We start from the raw sequence: 15,438 nt of genomic DNA, 5'->3' as shown, positions 1-15,438 counted from the left end.
AACTCTGAATGGGCAGGGCCTCAGGGAAACTTTCCACTGAAAAACGATCTCCAAGCAAGTGCCTCCAAGCAGCGTGTGGCTCTCAACATGCAGGAGGCTTGGAAAGCCATCTCCCTTGAAGGAAAGACATCCACAGTGAGTGTGTTTTCAGGCCTCTATCTTGCACCAACTGTATCGCTTCTCAGACGTCAGACCTCCAGGCCTGCTTCGAGGGCCTATATGACAGAGTCAGGCCTGTGTGTCACCCTGCACTTACCAAGCCTTGAAAACACATTCCTAGGTCATAGCGGTACAGGCCATGAGAAAGCAGTGTGTGGGAATGTGTTGAGAATGCTGGGTGCCATACTGTGGTCACCTCATCAAGGTCACCTTGCACCTCAAAAGGGCTCCAGGAGAGGAATTGGGGGCCACCCCTTGCTTCAGAAATCCCCAAGGGGGAGCAAAGCTAGCTCTGTCATAAGGAAGATAACAGCAATCGGATGGATTATCAAGAAGTTGCTAGGCCGCACCGTGTTAGGGCTCCCTGAGAGCAAAATATGAATTTTGTCCCCTAGGCCTGGAATACAGGTTGAAACAGCGTGTGACCACATAGGATCCAAGAATGGTCCAGACAAACCTAGGCTCACTAGATCTCTCCTGCAGAGGAAATGTGATGAAAAGACATTTGGAGGTTGATTTGACTTTCCCTGTGAGTGTGCGACCTCTCCCAAAGGGCAGGGCCTCAGGGCCCATTGCCACTGAAAAATGACCTCTAAGCAAGTGACTGCCACCAGTGTTTGACTCCTAACACGCAGGAGGCTGGGAAAGCTATCTTCTTTTGAGGAAGAAAAGGCATCCAGAGAGAGTGTGCTTTCAGCACCCTCTATATTACAGCAACTGTTTCATGTCTCAGACATCAGACCTCTAGGCCTGCTCCAAGGCCCTAAATTCCAGGGTCAGGGCCATGTGTCCCCCTGAATTTTCCGAACCTTGTAAACACATTCCTAGGTCATAGCAGTACTGCCCATGAAGATGCAGGCTGCCGGAGTGAGTCTGAGAGTGCTGGGTTCCATACTGTGGCCACCTCTTCAAGGTTACCTTGCTCCTCAAATTGGCCCCAGGTGAGGAGTTACAGGCCAGCCCCTTGCTTGAGAAATCCAAAAAGGGAGAGCAATGCTAGCTCTGTCAGAAGGAAGAAAAGAGCACTTGGATGGATTTTCAAGCATTTACTAGGCCGAACTTCATTAGGGCTCCCCAAGAGAAAACTGCGAATTTTGCCCCCTAGGACCAGTATCCAGCTTGACAGAATGTGTCCCCATAGGATCCAAGAATGTTCCAGACAGACCTAGGCTCACTAGATCTCTCCTGCAGAGGAAATGTGATGGAACAGACGTTTGGACGTCGCTTTGATTTCCCTTTGAGTGTGGGGCCCCTCCCTAGGCACCGGGGCTCAGGGGCCATTGCCACTGAAAAATGACCTCCAAGCAAGCGCTTTCCAGCCGTGTGTGATTCTCAGCCCACAGGCGGCTGGGGAAGGTATCTTCCTTGGAGCCAGGAAAGGCAGCCCCAGAGAGAGTTTTCAGGCCTCTATCTTGCAGCAAGTGTTTCACTTCTCAGACGTCAGACCTCCAGGCCTGATCCAAGGGCCTAAATTGCAAAGTCAGGGCTGTGTGTCTCCCTGCAGTTTTCCAGCCTTGCAAACATATTCCTAGGTCATAGCAGTACTGCCCACAAGGAAGCAGGCTGTGGGAGTGTGTCTGAGATGGCCAGGTTCCATACTGTGGTCACCTGGTCGAGGTCACCTTGCACCTCAAATGGACCACAGGCGAGGTGTTTCGTGCTGCCCCCTTGCTTCAGAAATCCCAAAGGGGGAGCAAAGCTAGCTCTGTCAGAAGGAAGGAAACAGCAATTTGATGGATTTTCAAGCAGTTGCTAGGCCGCGCCACGTTAGGGCTCCCTGAGAGAAACATGCAAATTTTGCCCCCTAGGTCTGGTATTCAGCTTGACACACAGAGTGTATCCCCAAAGGATTCAGGAATGTTCCAGACAGAACTAGGCTCACTAGCCCTCCCCTGCAGAGGAAACTAACACAAAATTGGAAATCAACTATATTCCAATATAAAAGAAACATCAAATTTAAAACATGAGGTTGCTCCCATGCCTTCAAGGAGCCTCAAAAACCTGGCCTACAGCTGCCTTCGGAATGCAGCCGCTACAACCCTGTCCCTGACTCCCTCCATTCCTGCTGCTCATGAATCCTGCCATCCTTCAGTTTTAGTGGACAAGCGTGTACCTAAATGATAGTAACTGACCCTTAAAATGAGAATTATCAACAAATCGTTTGCAAAAATATTCTAAGTAAATCATAAATAGCAGATGGAAGATGAAATCAAGAAGAGTTTGGGTAAAGCTCACCACTTGAGTTCCAAATTATGATTGTATTAGAAGTAGATGCCTTGAAACAGTTGAGAGGCTATAAAAATAAATGATTCAATGCTGAAATGTTTCCCAAATTAATTCAGATTGACATGAATAGAAATAAAACTAACCCAACAAATATGACAAATACGTCCAGTACACACCACCACTTGCTAGCTTTAAAAACTATACATCTGATACCTAACCTGTGCAGCTGCCCTACAATAAGAGCCTTAGCTCTGTACATATTTAAACAGATTACATTTTGTAAAAAGTTTTTTCTTGAGAATATGTTACTGTTCTAACATCTTAATAGTCAATTACAAGAATTAAACCTATTGACAGCTGCAGTAAGCACTTCTACAAAAACATCAGTTAGCTCATTAGCAATAACGACTCTGGGAAGGAAGAAGCTAGAAATATAAGGAAGCAGCAGGTCTTCCAACTCAACCTGTCTTCGTACATCAGACCACGGCCACTTCTCTGGTGCAAACACATCAACACAGAATAAGCCTCTTACTTCACTCACGGTGCATACAAGGATGGTGATAGGTAAAACTTGGAGAGCTCTTCTTAGACAATCATGAGATTATTTGCTGCTTCCATAACTTTCAATACCTTTTTGTAATGTCTCAAATAGTAAGATAGGCTGAAAGACAATGAAAAACACTTATTGATTATCACTAAATACATATGATGTCATATCTATCACTGTTTTCAAAAGTTCCTTGTACTAAAATAGGACCTACATAGAGCAATGTGTTAATTTCCTCACAAGAATGACATCCAAAATATGGTCTCTGAACTGCCTGTACTTTTCCTCCTTACCACCAGTGGAAGTGATAAACGACCCTAATCATTTATCAAGGAAGTGAAATCATTACCAAAAATTAAGAGTATCTATTGTTAGTAGCAAGAGGTATGGTTTTTTTGGGGGGATGGGGTAGGCAGAACTTTTATAAGTTTATTTTGAAGAAGTTACTTTTTAAAGTGTTCAAAAATGTTTTTACAACTGATCTTGCAGTTTTCACAAACTGGAAAACTGTAAATGACGTGCAAAGGCCGTTGACAGGGCGCTGGTTACAGAAATGAGAGTGGAGCCAGGAGCGGACTCTGACTGAGACACGGAAGGTGAGGACGGGCATGGAGCGGCGCACACGCTCCCCCCAGAGCAGAGGGACTCGGGTGTGCAGCGCAGGCGATGGCGGAGCACACGCCGTCCTCTTGGCCTAAAGCGCAATCAGAGGAGGGTGCCGGCTCCTCCGATATAGTTGCAATAATTCTGAGATCAATTCCTATGGAAAATATTAAAGGTCTCTCCTTGGATGAGGTCATCATATGTCCCTACCTGACTGCTGTAGACAAATGGATCTGAATTACAAATATTACTTGATCCAACACATGAAAAATGTCATCCCTCCTCAAAATATAGATGTATAGGCTTTCACAAGCCTCTACATTTTCTACGGTACATACTCTTCGTTTATAAAATACATACATACACAGATACATACACACACATAAATGAATACAGAAAATACCTAAGAGCTCATTTCCTTATCAGCCATTTCTTTCTGCTTTTCTTTGGCAAGGTGATTGGCCAGGATTCCCTCCTGTAAGATTCTGGCATTCCCTTCTCCAGAAAGCTGCTTCTGAGCGTCATGTCACTCTTCCATAACCTGGAGAGACACTATATGAAGTTTTTGGGCCCATATGATTAAAAGAAAAAAAAAAGAACAGTTAAAAGCTTAGAAGCAGAATATAAAATATAGTTTAAAGGAAGTAGCCTTTTCAAGCACAAGGATCTTTATCTCACATGATTAACTCGGATCTTAATTTAAATGTCTGCTAAATTTATCACAGAGCAAAAGCATGCAGATATATTATTGTGAAAGGAAATTTCTTTACAAAGCATTTAACTCGTTCCTTCACAGTCTCAAGCCAAGTTAGACTGCACTTTAACATTTAAAAAGCCAAAATTAATACATGGATTGGAATTAAGAAGATTATTTTGTCTAATGTATCAAAAGTGCCAATCATTATGTTAATAATTAATCTCAAGTTATATCCAACCCTCCACTCAGAAAACACATACAGAGCATCTATTAGAAGCCAAGAATAGCAAGAAACTAATCACTTAAACTATGCATATCACAGTTCGTACCTAGGTTGAGATAACATTTTGTCTGAAATCTAAATAACACATATTAAATAAATGGGATATTATAAATAATATTGATGAAGTGGTGTTAGAAATTTGAAATTTTCACCAACAATTACTCTACCTGATTCAGATCATTTCTCAGTCTTCAGTTCCATCTAGTGCTCTGAGAGTGAGTTCAAGTTGCTGTTTCATTTCAGCTTCTTTACTATATTGGTCTTCCTTTCTTCTTAACTGCTCCCTAATTTTTTCATATAACATGTCAGCATTTCTTCTATTCTCTTCTTCTTGCTTTAAGGTCAATCTGCAAAATTTATAGAGCTCTTCTTAAAAAAAAACAAAACATGAGACTATTCACTGCTGCAGTAACTTTTATTCCCTCTTCACAATGTTTAAAATAGTAAAATGGGGGGAAATACAGTGGAGAACACTTAATAATGATCACTGCTTTCATGCAGAGGGTTAAGAATAAAACAGCATACATATTTTTTTCTGTCTTGAGAAAAATGGCTACTTCATACTTCTGTGGGTGGAAATGAAAAGTAATCTAAACTTTCTAAAGAATAGTTTAGAAATATGGATCAAAGATCGTTTCTAAACGTTCTTATACTTTAACCAAATAATACACTATTATTAAAGAAAATGAATTCAATATAATTAGAAATGTAGAAATGAATCTATAGAAAAGATGTTCCTTGTGGGATTAAACATAACACAGAAAAGTGAAAAACAATCGAAAGTCAATCGGTTTGAATTGTGAATGAGGTTTCCGTTAGGGTGGACTCCTGTATGATCATGAAAATGATGATTTGGAAAAATATACATTAAGTCATTAGAAGCATTCACTGTTAAGAACTTACATTATTTCCATGAATTTCACACTCCACAATACTAACGACGTATTCTTCCCTGTAAAATCCCAGAGGGTAAGTAAAAAATTTTAACACAGCTACGTCTCTGCAGTATTGAAGTAAATAACAGTTCATATATTGCTTTAAAACTAGGATGTGCAGTATCTCAAGCTGCCAAGCTCTCATTGCCACTCCACTTTCTGATGCCCTAACTGTGATTCACTTCTTTTCTCTCCGACAGTTCTTTCTGTAGCTCATGGACCTTATTTTCCAGTTTTTAAATTTCTCCTCTAAGAAGTTCACAGTGGCTTTTTTAAAGTTCTATTTATCTTTCACATGAAACAATTGCATCCTGAATTGTCAACAAGCTAACACAATCTGCAACAAGAAGAAAACACATAGAAACAAGAAACACACTGATGTGAGTAATTTTTGAGTATAAAGGACTGTGTCTTTCATGTCCACTCCTCCATACACTGAACAAATATTGGGTGTCTATCAAGTGGAAGACATTATTCTAAGCTCTCCAGATAAAACAGATGACCCTGGCTCTTGTTTAGTTTGCAGTCTAGTAGAAGAGAAAGAGAAATGAAATAATGACATATATATATGTATATATATAAAATTATAAATTCAGGTACAGTAAGAATGATCATAGGCTCAGCGTACACACTCACTTTCACTGTCTTTTAATACAAAACATATCTATAAGATGCACAGCACTGTAATATCCATAGCTCTAGAGCAGTCCTAGACAAGGTGAGCATGTATTACTACACTATACACAAACAGGCTTTGTACTGATATTTACACCATGGTCCTACCTTTATACCTCAAGCCAAGCGGTTCTACTTGCAATGTGGAAATCTTAGAGTAAAGACATCACCATCCTGGGAAGCACTTTCAGATGACTAAATTCAGTCATTCAGGTAGCTCACGTCATTAATCTGTGCTTTGACCTACATATAAACAATACTGTTTCACAATGTCCTTAAAATATTTATAAAATATACTAACTGTACAAAGGTGATAAATAGCTCGTCATTAAATGAAAAACACACACTTCTTAAAAGGACAGATTTTTATCAAAATGATAATTTGATCAATAGTGTTTCTAAATTAAGTTCTCAAAGTGTATGTCTCTACAACATATGAAGATTTTGTTTTGACACTATTCCTTTTAAAAAATATTTTTTACTAGGATAATATTTTTTATAATTAACTTTTTTATTATACCTTATTCTTTTCATTAGATGTTTTCTTTGCAGCCCTAAAATAACAAATGATTCTTTTCAGGCTAATATTAAATACTTAAAAATACAAACAATATCTAAACTTTGACTTTATATAAAACCTTTGCACTAGGAAGTAATTTTTTACTAAAGGATTAAACAATAAATAAGAGTAGCATTAATGAACAAAGAAAGTATATGAATAATACTAATAAAGCATTGAATTTAGATCAAAGGAAAAGGAAAAATATAACATTACTTGTGTTATTTGATAGGAAGCAGTATCCAGGGTTTTTGGCAGTTGTCATTTTCAATAAGAACTACCTTTAATGGCAATAAAACCTATCTTGGAGTATTCCTTAATTCCTTATAAGAAAGAAACTCATTTTTTAGAAAACCATAATAACCATGACATTAGCCTTCTGAGGACTTCCTATGCAATTGTTATTCATTATGATAAGCACTTACCATATCTGAAGGCACTTTTGATCCTCACAGTTATTCTCGAAGACAGGTAATGCATGAGGTCCTCTACACGGGGAAAGATGGGGTACAGAGAGGCTGAGGACCGTGTCCAAGCCCACAGCAGGTCACCAACAGACTCAGAATTCAAACCCAGGAAGTCTGGCCTCAACACTGCGGCTCCAAAGCATGCTGAGAAAGTCAGATTTAAAGAAGTCTTTCTAAGTAATATGATAGCAAATGAATCTATATTATTATTCCATGCCTACCAACAGCTATAAATAATGAATGATTTCTGAATCTTAGCATATTTCTAAAAAAATCAAACATCTTTCCATGTAGGCAATATTGGAAATCTACTTGCAATAAAGACTTGCTTTTTGTAAAGAAATTCATCAATAGGCATTCATGTAACCATTCTGCTCTTTCTTCATGCATCTGACATGCAATCATTGAGCACACAAGATGTGTTAATGACACTCTTAGTATGGGAAGCATGCTTTTAGTAATTTAGAACTTTATGATCCAAAAATAATAATTAATGAAAGATTGTCAATAGCTTTTTCTACTGAATATAAACAAAATTTCCCCTTTTCCCAGGAATCTATAAACAACATGAAGTTAATATGATGTGATGTTTCAGAGTACCTTACAAAACTGTAGCTACTCACAATAATACGATCATCCAGAATCACCAAGGAATGATTAAATCCTATTCAGTATAGCCTAAGTGTTTGTATATTCATGATTCTACAATTTAAAAAAATCTATGTATGATAGAATTAATTGAAGCAATCATCTGCATATTCAATTACATAAGAATATTACACTTCAGAACCAATGAACAAGCCCTTACCACAAAACTATATATGAACAGAAGTACTGTGTACAATTAGTTTACTGTTAATAGCTTAAAGATAATGTCATACAATCAATAAGCTTTCTAACATTGGAAAAGGAAACAAGATTCAACTCAATAAACATGTCCTCTGCTGGCTCATTTCTAGCAGCATATACACACTAAAAGCTCCCCTGTGAATATAAAATAGGAAACTCCTGTGAACTCCCTATTCCCCTTCAGTTACCATCCAGTTCTCCACTGCCTGTCCCAGGAAATAGCGCCTGTGCAGCTGTTTACGTGTATTTGCTACAGTTCAGCTGCCAAGGGGACGAGGCCCTGAGACGACTTCTGGCCAGAGGCCCTCGTCCTCACCTTACCCTTTTGCGCTTAGGTGAAAAGTAACTTGCCTTACCCGAAAATAGGAGAAACACCTGAACTCAAAACCGAATTTTGTCCCTGTTTGAATTAATTCATGTATATTAAATCTACCAAATTTGAATTAGGAGATGATTTTTACTGTTATAAATGCTGGCTTCCCTTAAAAATATTTCCTCTCACTATATCTTAAACAGGGAGTCCCTACAGCACATTTGAAAGCTTTTTTTTTTTTTTTAAAGGACTAATATCTGGAGAACAGACAAACTTTATATTATGATGATCCAAAATCTATTAACACCAATCAGAAAGAGAAACCAATTCCTAAATTAATGCAAATTATATATTATGATACTGTTGTACATCAATACATATTACCTGCTTAAATTCAGTCATGTGTGTACTCAGTCCTGTCTGACTCTTTGCATCCCCTAGGACTGTAGCCTGCCCGGATCCTCTGTCCATGGGGACTCTCCAGCCAAGAACATGGAGTGGGTTGCCACAACCTCCTCCAGGGGATCTTTCCAACCCAGGGATTGAACCCAGGTCTTCCAACAATACTGGAGTGTGTATCCCAGCCTTTTCACCGAGGGAATTTCCTGACCCAGGAATTGAACCGGGGTCTCCTGCATTGCAGGTGGATTCTTTACCAGCTGAGCTACCTGGGAAGCCCCTACATTCAGTTATATTAAATCCTAACAGCCACCGATGAAAGTGGATAAAGCATTTTTAATAATATTTACGGATTTCCCACCTGGAAATGAAATAAACTATAAAGTTATTATTTGTACCCTAACAACAAAGGTCCAATCTGGAAGGTTCAATTCTTTTAATAGGCAGTTGGGCTGATTCTATGATCTACTCTCTTGCTGAATGTTCATCCCTAAGTCCATCCTAAAGGAGGTCAGTCCTGAGTGTTCATTGGAAGGACTGATGTGGAAGCTGAAACTCCAATACTTTGACCACCTGATGCGAAGAGCTGACTCATTTAAAAAGACCCTGATGCTGGGAAAGACTGAAGGCGGGAGAAGAAGGGGACGACAGAAGATGAGATGGTTGGACGGCATCACTGACTCAATGGACATGAGTTTAGGTAAACTCCGAGAATTGGTGATGGACAGGGAGGCCTGGCATGCTGCAGTCCACAGGGTCACAAAGAGTTGGACATGACTGAGCAACTGAACTGAAGTCAACGATGCTGAGATATCAGACAGAATGAATCTTTAGTCTTGGCATCAGTGACTGGCAATTTCAACAGAAAACCTTGACCACTGGCAATGATTTCTCTCTACACATATCTAGGTCAGGGACCATCATTGTCCTATTGTTCATAAATTCAACTCTTTAATCCTATGATTCGGTATTTGATCTCACCTTCTTTACCATGTAAAGAAATTATAAAAATGGAAGAAGTAAACAGTAGTCAGGAGGGTTTTTTGCCTCAATTCCAAAGACAAGCTATAAATTACAGTAGACTCTAACAATATTTTAAGTTTTCTAATCGAAGTGCTATAAAAACTTAAGTGATCATCTGTTGATTCTAAAAGTCTACTTTTGAAAGGTAATTTTCTTTGTTATGAACTTTGTTGCAAACCGTATTATGTTGTTAAAGACTAGAAAATAGTATTAAACCAGAAATTTAAATTTAAACTTTCACTTACCTGTGAATGGTTATTTTCATCTCCATCAGATTTTTCTTGTTCTTCCTCTCATGTCATTTCTAAGTCTAGTTCTGCTGACAAATCTGTATGTTTTGTTAAAATTACCTAGAATATTTAGATAAAAGACAGAATATTTAAGATATAGATTTAAAATATTGTATCAAATGACAGCTTATATCAATCTTAATCTTCAGCTAAATATTTACTTCTTTAAGAAACACTTCCAATGATCTAAAACTTCAAGAAACCTTTTGGGAGATACCAGAATTCATCAGGTTACAGGCACACAAACATCTCAAAGATTCATTCATAAATTCATCCAAACATCAGTGAACAAAACAATCAGAAACCAAACAAAATTTCAAAATACTGGACAGACACATAAAGCCACAATATCTTCTCTTCTCTACTTCATAACAGGACCTTTATAACAACATGCCAAGCTTCAACTGCAACATTATTCATGGTTTACAAAACTCCTGTTAATTTTTTTTCCTTTTCTCAATTCCTTAAATTGAAATGCTTTTTTCCAAACAAATTATTTTTCAGCTTTTAAGACTCAGCCTGCTTTGTAAAGTTCTCCTTGATTATAGCTGCTTTTTCCCCAGATAAACAGGTATCTCTTTCCTCAAGCTCCTTAGGACTTTATAGATTTTTCAAGTGTATCTTCATCACCTGAATGTAAGTTATTTCTTCACATGTCTACCCTCTTGGCTCTTAGACTGCAGAGGACAAGCTCTTAAAAATCACCCTGGTATACATAAGTCTTTAGTTCTTTTATTCAATAATTATTTGGGGGGTTCCTGCTCAGTACTAGACACTGGACTTTAAAGACAAATGTAGATAAAGGGGGTCAGGGATGGCTTTTCATGAGAGACTGCCTGAGTGCAGACTTAGGCAGTTCACGGGAACAGCGGGCAGGTAAGGGAGCGCACGGAAGGCTGCAGCAAGACAGCGACAGAAGCGCACAGGAGAGGGTGAACATTTGCCCAGAGCGCAGGAACGGGTGAGGGGGCTTCAGCAGCAGCTCAGGATTCCAGAGCAAAGGACAGAAAGGGCGAGACATGGAGAGTCAGGCGCAAGTCAGACTATGAAAGCATCACGCGTCGCTGTAAGATGTCTACATATTAATGCGATTTGACGAGGGGTATACGGTCACATGTGCTTTTAAGACAGGTGACTCTAAACACTACAGGGGATGGAAACTGAAGGGCATACAAATAAATGGAGGGAGAAGAATCTGAAGGCATTAATAATGAAAAAAAAAAAAAAAAAAGGTGATGCAGGCCTGCACTGGGGAATGTTTCCAGAAATATTTAGGATGTAAAACTTTCTAGGTCAAGTACAGAATAAATCTATATGAAATCAATATATGTACAAATGCTAGGAATCTAAAGGAGTAGACTCTGCCGGTTACTCTAGAAAAGGTAGCGACTGAGAAGAGACTGAGAATCTGCATGAACTGTCTGAAGTTGCTTCTATTTATTTGGTGGTTTTCCTATGTCACATCTTCCAGTGTTGAAAGGATTCAGGTAGGTGATTTATTTGAATTTGTGCTTCTCGGACCTACTAAGCTCACTGAGAAACAAGAGCAAACAAGTCACTTGTAGAGATGTAAACACACACACACACTTTGAGTTGATAGCTTGTAGTCACTATTCTAGGAGATAACTGAGAATCTTGTAAACGCAAAGGTAACTTCTACAGGTGAGGAAAGGAAAGAAAAAACAATAGGAGTGAAAAAAGAAACAGTGTATGATTTCTTACTATAGCCCTGATTGTATGACCGATTGAAGGCACTAAATTAATTGGTATTCATGGACAACACCCTATTAGATGTGGTTACTCAATAAACTGGGCATCCCAGTAGAATAAGAATTGCTTTTCTATACACTGCTTTTAAATGATACAGCACTCCTCAAAACCAACATTCCTTCTGAACTATTAATTCATTACAAATAATAAAACAAGTTGATATATTAGACAGGTACAACTGAGGAGGTACTATGTAGCAATTTCCCATGCCTCCCATTATCACTGGGAAAGCCAATTCTAAAATATATAACATCATAGAAAACACAAGAAATATTTTAGCATTTGGCTTCAGAGGTGCTCCTGCAGTCATACTGCATATAATTTATAGCTAATACTTATGAATTCAGAGCTATGTGAAAATATGGCTACGAAGCCACATTTGGAGAAGACAATCTCTAGATGTCTACCTAGGTCTCACAACTAGATGCAAAATTCTACATATAATCCTGCTACCCACTCTCAGGTATGCTACATGATAGCCTAAATGAATTTACTTTCTCCTAACTCTCTTTGTCATGGATTGTCTTACTATGGTCAGAGGAAGAATGCAAACACCTTTCTAAGAAATACTGTTTGGCTGCAGGTTGCATAAAAGGAGTAAGCACACAGTAGGTTTTGCCACAACATCTAATTTTGGAAATGTCGGTGCCCACGTGGCCCAGGGCTGAGTCCTCTGGGCTTCTTCACTGCCTTGTTTGCTTTCTCTGTGTTCTGGCAGCTGAGACTTGCACAGCTGATGGAGCATGTGATTCCCTACCAGAAACACCACTCCAATATTCACCTTTTCTTTATCTATTAAGGTTGTCAAGGGAGTGTGTAATTTCCTCGGTTCTGTCTTGTCACAGCAAAAATTTGAAGCACCAGACGTTAAACCTCTCGGCGCATCACAGCTCTCTGAAAGTGTTAGAGCTCCATGTTACAGCTCAGTTTTATTTGGAAAATACATCCTGGAGGTGTGAGGGCATGCCGACCCAAAAGACGCAAAGAGAAGAGAGGGAGAGAGAGAGAGAGTCAAGAGTGTACACGCATGGGGGAAACACCCCCGGCCCTTTGGTTCCTCTTTATCTAGGTTTTTTTCCTCCCCATGTGCTTGCCCCCTGTAAATTGGGCAAGCCAGGAGTGCTGTTTGTTCTACCTGAGGTCCTCACTCCGGTCCTCGGACCTTCCTTTGTTCTATCTTTGTGGGCTCTACCCTTTCTTGTCTTTCAGCCACCGCTGTTCTGGACTCTTTTTTCCTATTCTAACGACCTAACAAGGTCATCTGTTCCAATTTTGTGGATGCTGACTGATTTTTGGTCATTGGTTGTGAAATCAACAGACACTGATCATCAACTTGCAAATGCCTGGCTCTTTGACAAGTCTCATTACTGAGGCTCAAACTAGTAGAATCCCAATCTGAAAAATCTGAAAACAAAGTCTCCATTTATTAGAATGTGAGTAAGAATACAGCTCTGACTACCGCCTACAAACTCTTATGTCAGAGAATCACTTCCACGTCCTCCTCTCCCCTCAAACTCACTATTCCTTCACAGCTTATTGTATCTTATACATCACTGCTATTCATGAAGAGATGCTAACTAGTGTCTCATTTTTTCTAATTTTTACTTTTCTAGTATGACTTACATCGATTCACTCAATCTGTTCCCTATTCTGTATTCCATAAGAACTTTATGAATAATTTAATTGCCACAAAATGATTAGATATTAAAAATCTTGCATGTTTCAAAATCAGTGTAGTGTTTATTGAAAATGACAGCTCTAGCATTTAGGGAATGAACCCTATTCATCTGTTTTGTTTGAAAACTTAGTTTGGTTTGCTACATCATGCTAATGCTTCAAAGGATTTCTGTGAAACAACTGCCAAAAAATCAGTTATCTTAAATAAAAGAAAAAGAAAGTCAATGCCCTCCATATTCAAATTAATCTAGTTCAAATAACAAATATCAATACAACATATACCTTTGATGCCTGAGAGTTACTTAGAGTGGCTGGGATTTCCCCTACTTCTAGCACCACCACCCTTCTCCCCAACCCCCAGTCTTCTCTGGAGCAACAATGATTTTATCTCTTTTCAATGTAAATACACTGAAGCCATCTAGAAGGAATTCTCTCAAGTGTCCTCATCAACTCCAAACTCACCTCCCTAAGGACTTACTTTCTTCCTTTCCTCCTTTCACTAGAATCTCTCTTCTCCAAAGGGTAATCTCTGGATCTATGGTCTTAATTCCTCCCCCTTTACAGTCTTTCTATGGATCATCTCCACCACTTCTTTTTCCCTTTGCTTAGCAATGGTATCTTACACCTGTAATTGCTACTTCAACTCCTTGCTTCCCTCTGGCTATAAACACGCTCGGAAAGAAAAAGAAAATAATGCTTTTTCTTGATCCTGTTATGTCCTGCACTATCCAATGCTCTTCTTCCATATGTCTCTAAATACAAGGCTATACCCTAGCTACTCAGAGAGCTTGTTAGAAACACAGAATCTCAGACCTCCTGCTCAGCAAGTGCACTTCCCACAAGGTCCCCAGGCAACTAATTCAAATGTGAGAAACTCTGGTCTACACTGAGTCTGCTTCTACATGACTTCAACTTAATTTATTCTTCTAAAATCTTAGCCTCAACCTACTCTCACTCTACCCTCACTTTGGAGACACTTCCCTCCAAACTGAAACTGCATTAGAAGTTGGAAACTTTCCAGTGGACACTGTATCAGGTTGTAGGTTCCCTGATCTCCCCATCATGACCCCTGCTCTCTCCTTTCCAGTTCTCTTGTTTTGGCCTACGTGACACCATCCTATAAAGCAGTAACATTTCATATGACATCAATCTGCACACATTTACAGATGAGTACCTATGCCCGTGTTCCTGCACAGAGGCTTACACACAGCTCTGCACGCCCAGGGACCTCAATGCTGAATGCCTTCTAACAGCCAGGAGAAAAGTAAGATGGGGAAAACTCTGCTGTTCTTCTCGGACAAGCTCACTTCAGATTCATCACCCATGTCAAGGACTCTCCCTTTTGCTAAAGACCTATCTCATTCCTTGCCACCTTCCCCAAAGACCCTTGCTTCCATCTCCTTTACTTCATTTCCTCCCTGTGCCCTATGCCTCCCTCATCCTTCATCCCCTCTTTCCTCTTATTTCTCAACCTTCCTGAGGTTGTAGAATATCTGGAAACAGAACTAATATATTTTTTTCCTTTTGGCCATGAATCAGATGGAATCTTAGTTCCCTGACCAGGGATCGAACCTGCACCCCCTGCATTGGCGAGTCTTAACTGCACAGAGTCTTAACCATTGGAACAGACCACCAAGGAAGTCCAGGAACTCATAACTTAGCTCCTGAAATGGCAATCTCAATTTAATCTGTGGCTGACACCTGATAAGATACACTATTTCCCTCCTCGTCTTTTTCGTCACTAGACATCCAACAGGTGATTTTCTCTGGCTATTAGAATATGTCAGCAGTCCCATTTTAATTCACCATTCTGTCAATGAGTTTTCTATCAAATCCAGTTCTTACCTTCTATTTGTCCATTTAATGTCTTTTTTCCTCTTTGGCCAGCAGCTCCAGATAAAGGATCCACATACTTCTGTGGAAGGCTCCCAGAGATACTCTGTTAAAATTAATACTCAGGTGCTTG

General features: G+C 39.4%; 1 protein-coding gene and 1 long non-coding RNA gene across 3 annotated transcripts in view; one reads left to right on the top strand and one right to left on the bottom strand.

Moving 5' to 3' along the window:
- Positions 1 to 15,438, bottom strand: part of LOC122696853 (spermatogenesis-associated protein 31E1-like) — a 37,684-nt gene that overhangs the window by 20,528 nt on the left and 1,718 nt on the right. For both annotated transcript variants that reach the window (XM_043906969.1, XM_043906970.1), the window contains 8 exons: positions 15,318 to 15,411; positions 9,981 to 10,085; positions 7,110 to 7,295; positions 6,234 to 6,368; positions 5,419 to 5,467; positions 4,683 to 4,862; positions 3,939 to 4,087; positions 2,918 to 3,046 (listed from right to left, as the gene is read on the bottom strand). The gene's annotated coding sequence lies outside the window, so the exon portion shown is untranslated. The remainder of the gene's footprint in view (positions 1 to 2,917; positions 3,047 to 3,938; positions 4,088 to 4,682; positions 4,863 to 5,418; positions 5,468 to 6,233; positions 6,369 to 7,109; positions 7,296 to 9,980; positions 10,086 to 15,317; positions 15,412 to 15,438) is intronic.
- On the top strand, positions 124 to 9,103 carry LOC122696875. Its single transcript, XR_006341938.1, has 3 exons — positions 124 to 135; positions 3,422 to 3,528; positions 8,755 to 9,103. It is a non-coding gene; the product is annotated as an uncharacterized LOC122696875 (long non-coding RNA).

This window comes from Cervus elaphus, chromosome 7 (assembly GCF_910594005.1).
Source record: "Cervus elaphus chromosome 7, mCerEla1.1, whole genome shotgun sequence".
In the NCBI taxonomy this organism is placed as follows: Eukaryota; Metazoa; Chordata; class Mammalia; order Artiodactyla; family Cervidae; genus Cervus; species Cervus elaphus.
Note: the sequence above shows the minus strand (reverse complement) of the source record. Positions and strands in the feature narration are given on the sequence as shown.